This window comes from Poromitra crassiceps, assembly GCF_964638095.1.
Source record: "Poromitra crassiceps genome assembly, chromosome: 12".
NCBI lineage: Eukaryota > Metazoa > Chordata > Actinopteri > Beryciformes > Melamphaidae > Poromitra > Poromitra crassiceps.
Genome location: NC_139632.1, coordinates 18,028,682 through 18,034,762, shown reverse-complemented (window position 1 = coordinate 18,034,762; position 6,081 = coordinate 18,028,682).

The window sequence follows — 6,081 nt, the reverse complement described above, 5'->3', positions numbered from 1 at the left end:
CCCGGCGACCTTCATTGGACCAACTTCAGATGTTGTCGTCACTGGTCGGATGACGATCTTCTGCATGTTTTTAGTGGGGGGGTCATGTACGGAGGAACCCCCTGGGGAGTACGGGGAGAACATGCAAACTCCACACAGAAAAGCCCTTTTGACGAGATAGCCCACCTGGGCAGTGGGCACTGAGGATATGGGGGGGGGGGTCACAACTCCAGCGCCCACAGCGTCCCAGGTGGGAATCGAACCCAGGACCTTCGAGCTGTGAGGCGACAGCGCTTACCACTGCACCACCGTACCCCCTTCAGTAAATCAGTATGTCAAAGTATGTGATTTTGAAATGGAAAATGTGTAGGAACCCTGAAAAGTGTAACTTCTCTAGTGTGTGACAAATACGGAGCAAAATTAAGATACAAGCTCGTTTCATATTTTATTGGAAGCAGAAACACAGCGAGACTGTAGTCCCAGTAACCTCAACCCCCAATAAGAACAACCAGAATAATAAAAAAAACTAAAACAAAAATTTTGAAACATCTCGTGTTGTATAAAAAAAATTATCTCATGCGAGTACTTTGTACCACTACACATCATCAGTAATACATATTTATATATTCACAAACCTCTGAAAAATAGAAAACAATAATGAAATATCAAAATAAATCAAAGAAGACATCAATTGGCAAATAACATCAAATAATTACGCGTGCTGGCACAAGAAAGTTTTTTTTGTTTTTTGTTTTGTTCCTATCATGCACTGTTTCTGAAAGTACATGGCATCACTGTGCATGTGTATGTCTGTGTGGACTGTTCAGACAGAACATGCCTGTCTGTCTGCTTGTGTCTGTGTGCATTTCATTGTGCTTCTAGATATCTCTGTCCTAAACATGTGTGTATATCCCTGCTCCACATCATGCCAGCCTGTGTACATGACCAGTAGTACCCCGACAAAGACACGGAACCTCTGTAGGAGTACGAATCCCTGCGACTAAACTATCATTGTCAACAGCAACAAATAAAGTTTGTTTGTGGCATCTCCAGCCAGGTGACAGTTGCGTCCCTGACTGTACAGTATGTGGCTTAATTAAGTCTGTGATCTACAGTCTTCTTAGATGCAAGACCCTGTGCACACCATGGAGTGACACAACCTCTTTAGGTTTAGGTTTAGTTTACTTAGCTTTATTTTGTATGCTCAGTATAATGGTAAATAACACCAGTTTAAAAAGTAAGTGGCGTTTTATTTAATTGAGCATAAGCATAAGTGTTTAACAATGATATCAGTTTTGTCCATATCGGTTGGACTGTTTGTTTGTACAAATCAGCTGTGCATCTCCGGTGTGTACATGGCCTAGATAAAAGTCAGATCCAGGCTACGTTATCTTTCAATAAGAGCTACATGTCCAGATGGGCACCCATACACTCGATTCCCAACCACCCAGTCAGCCTAAGAGCACAATTCAAGTCAACAAAAGAGCAGCAAACTCCACTTCATACAGTCTCTGAGCTATTTACAATGCCCACTGCCAATAATAACAATCGTTCTCTCCTAGTTTTCATCTATGCTGAAAAGCTGTTCAAACACGAGTCCGTTCTCTAATCAGTTCTACCACAGCTGTGATATTTGGCCCATTTCAATAGAGACAGCATTTATACAACATATCAGACAAACACTTGTGCTGATAAGCATAATAATCCACAATGTAAACATAAGACTGTTTCAAAAACTACATGATCTACATACATTTTATAGATTCGATGCATAGAGTTCCGTTCTTACACTTTGCTGAATAGGGGGTTCATGAAATTCAGATATTCAGTTACTACCATGTCAAGTGCTTTTGGGGGACAGGCTCTCATTAGTGGCAACCGAAAAAGGGGGCAGCTACATAGAAATAGAACAGAACAGAGCAGAACCTCCAGTCAATAAAGAACTTTGGACTTTTTCTGGAGACTCTCATCCTATCATTTCTTTCCATAATGTTGATATTTTTTGTTCCTACAACAACATACACATAGTTAAATCAACCTTTTGGAAAATAGCAGGGCATTCAGTGGAAATGTAAGTTGAGCTGAGAGACATGCCACTTCTTAGGTCGGCCAGTAGTAAGTAACCACTGATTTAATACGGATCCTTGAAACTACTGTAAAAATAAATAAAAAATACAATTAAATAAAAATGTATAATGGTTTCAGCAAAAACCCTGTGCTTCTAAATCTTTACATAATATACAAATACATCTCCATATACTCTGCACTACTTACAGTAAGCAGGCTATACTGTAGACCCTCGTTAATTTACAGTGCCAGGCCAGGTGCGGTCTGGATCTGCAGCCCTTTAGGAGAGGTCTTTTCTTCTCTGCCTTCTACATCAGCTCATCCATTAACATGGGTGCGGGGACATTTGGGATTTGTGCTTTCCCTGGGAGGGGGCTGTGGCGAGTGTGGGTTTGTAAACCCTGTAGACATTTAACACAGATTGATGTTACTATGGCAACATAGAGGTTTTTCTATCACCTCTACTGGGAGGTATTGATTTGATTGGCTAGTTGTTTTTAACGAGAGGAAGTGGCTTTTTTTTCTACTATTGTTTTCACTCACAGCGGATCTCAATAGTATAATAATACCTCTCTATCAGGCACACACACACACTCGTACAACCAGTGGGCCTGGCTAGCCATGGAATGTTACAATAAGACAAGGATGAAAATAACCCTCAGCTCACATCCTCTCACAAGTAAAAGACACTTAGAAAATTCAGAAAAATCTACTTAGTACATGAGCATCCTCCCACATGTAATGTTCTTTGTTTGTGATGGCTTTCTGTGATTACATTTGCAGGTAACAGGCAACACTGGCGGCTACATGAGGTCAACACGAGAACATCTTACAAACTCATACAGTAAAGGCTCCACACAGTGTGCGTCATACACACGCTTGTCCTGGACAGATTCATCTCTCTATACAGACACTATATAGGAGACAGACATACTAGGGTCAACGAGACAAAAGGCATTAAGGGTGTCAGGCAGTGTGCTCTGTTACTGGTAGACAAAAAGACAGGGACAATCTTTCAAGTACAACACCTCCACCTAATAGTCCTCTGTTATAACCATACATTATGTCCTAAACAGCTTATATGATAGATATAGATAGAATTATTAAAATATAAATATAATTTGGAATAAACAGAAAGTAAATATATATATTTTTAATTTAACCATAATCTTTAAACGATCAGAAGTAAATAGTGCTTTATTCCCAATGTCTGTAACCACACCCCCATACTGGAATGTTTGAGGCCTTGCAGCCCTTTTTTTGTCAGTGGGTCTGTTGGACAGTTGGTCGTCTTGTGCTTATGGCAGGTCTTGGCATATTTGAGTGATTATCTGTTGGCACATCTGGTCCCCTCTCTGGGCGGATGCAGGCCAGTGAAGGGACAAGATGAACTGGAATGTAGGGGGTAAAGAAAAAGGCAGAGGGAATCGAGAGAAAACCCAAGACAGTAAAGGCTACAAGAAGTTTCACACCCTGATCAGTCAAAGTAGGTATTTAGGTATATGTACTGTATATGTGCGTGTGTGTGTGTGTGTGTGTGTGTGTGTGTGTGTGTGTGTGTGTGTGTGTGTGTGTGAAATGCTAGTTTGAAATGGCATGATGGACCTCTGTGGAGAGAGGTTGAGAGGAAGGTAGATATACGCTCTATGATTTAAACTCTATATAGAGATGTATGGTTCATCCGATTTGTCACCAAATAAGTTCTATTTCATCCCTGCTGACCGCCAGAGGCGGTGCTTAAGCACTGAATATTCCCCTTCGCGCATGCGCAGTTCGAGTATGTATACCAACAATGTCACCTGTGACCCACTGGATGACCGGACAGAGGTTATATCTTCCGGTGTCATCAGGGATCATTTCCTTTTCAACTTCTCGCGCGCAGAGTGCTTTTGAAAGCATTACGAGATACTTCATATTAAACGTATATTCCGTTGCTAGTAGTTCCACGGCCGTTGTTGGTCGGAGCAGCGAACGTTCGCCCTCCAGGAGCTGCGACGGAAATTTCTTCCTCGTATGAGAGGAGTTATTTTTTGTTCAGGTGGACGCTGCGGCGTTCTTTCGCCGGTAAGGCAGTGTTTTCCACTTCCCTCTCCGGACAAGGTGAGGTGACTTCATAATTGTTTGCAAAGCTGTATCTTCAACGATACCTACTGCTGCAGACTTGCCGGTGAGTGTTGCGTTGCGCAGCCTCCTCCCGGCATTACAAGTGTGGTTTGTTTAAAAGAGTAACGTTATCTGTTACTGATGTTTGCCGGAGGGTTGCGTTAGCGCTTCCCGGTTGTTATTGGTTATCGTTATTGTTATGTAACTTGAACGTATATTGTTAGCGGTTGCATAAAGCCGCGTAAAAAAAAAAAAAAAAAAAAAACAAGAAATAGCCTCTGCTGGTGTAGGCAGCGTACGCGCTCCCTCCCCCCAGTATATGGTCTCATTCTGTTCACTAACGTTATAGCGTCAGCGCTGTGAGTAGTGTTTTCATTTTGGATGAGTTTAGATGTTGTTTTGTTTGGACTGCTAGTGACAGTAATATTAATTAATATATATATTAATTAATTACATTGTGTGTATATATATATACTGTGTAGGAGTAAGCCTCTGCTGCCTGCTGGTATAGGCAGCGTACGCGCTCCCTCCCCCCAGCATACAGCATCTACAGTAGGGACCAGTTGCGTCCGCGCTCTGGGCTAACTGTGAAGGGTGTGCATTAGCCGGTGTGGTGGTGTTCCTAACTGGTGCCACCATGATGGATAATGCACATTATTGCACATCCTGTGAGGCTCCTCTGCAGCCAGAGGATGGCCATGATCTCTGCCCCGCGTGCCTTGGCCCTGTGCACCTGAGGGAGGCACTGTCGGACAATCCATGCATGAACTGCAGCAACATGCCTAGGGCAGTTAGGGCGGTCAGACTGGCAGAGCTGGAACACCCAATGGGCGAAGGTGACATCCCCCCATCGGGCCAAGTGTCTCCGCTCCAACGTAGGAGCTCTAAGCGTCTGGCTGAGGCCGCTGCGGTTGGACCCTCCAAGAAAAAGACGAAGTCTGACCGCAGTGGGCTGTCATCAAAGGTGGATCAGCTGTCCGCTGAGCTGGCCCAGATGAGGTCCATGTTCATGGCTCACCAGCCTGGTGGCCCTTCAGAGGAGGCTGAGGTGCCCACTCCTCAAATGCCGGCGCTTGCCCCAGAGGAGGATACACTCTCCCTGGCAGCTTCTGCGACTCACTTTCGTGATTATGGGGAAGACTCATTGGATGGGGTCTCCCGGGCATCAGGGCCTGGCTCCCATTCCTCCGCTCACAGTTCACTGGCTGAGACGGAGGACCACCCCATGCGTACGGTCATGCGCAGGGCGCTAGATCACCTACGCATGGATATACCGCAGCAGGCGGAATCGGCTCCCGCAAGCGCCTTCTTCAGGCGCAGGCCAGCCTCCACTGCCTTTGAGGTCCCTCACTCAGTGGACTACATGAGGGAGTTGCAGGCCTGTTGGAGGGACACTGGAGCTTGCTCCCGTCTCTCTGCTGATGGTCGAACCCTGGCAGCCATGCACGACACGGCAAGAGTTGGCCTGGATCACATGCCAGCTATGGAGCCTGCCATCGCATCCCTCATTGTTTCCCCAGATGAGGCTCTGTGAAGGGATGCTAGGTGCCCCCGACCCCAGTGTCGGATGACTGACAACCTTCTCACAAGGGCTTATGGTGCGGGAGCTCGGGCCGGTCGTATAGGCAACTCCCTGTCACACCTCATGCTCGCCCTCTCTGCTTCACTACAGGAGGGCAATGTGAATGCTGACTCCGTGGCCTTCTGTGATGCGTCACTGGAGGCGTTTGGCCTTATGTCCAGGGAAATTGGACGGATGATGTCCGTCCTGGTCCAAACTCGTCGCCAAGTCTGGCTTTCACAGTCTAATTTGACTGAGGCGTCGAGGAGGACTCTCCGTAGCCTCCCAGTGGAGCCAGGAGAGATGTTCGGGTCAGCGGCACAGGAAGCGCTGGAACGAACCATCCAGGCTGGGCAGACCAGGCAGCAGCT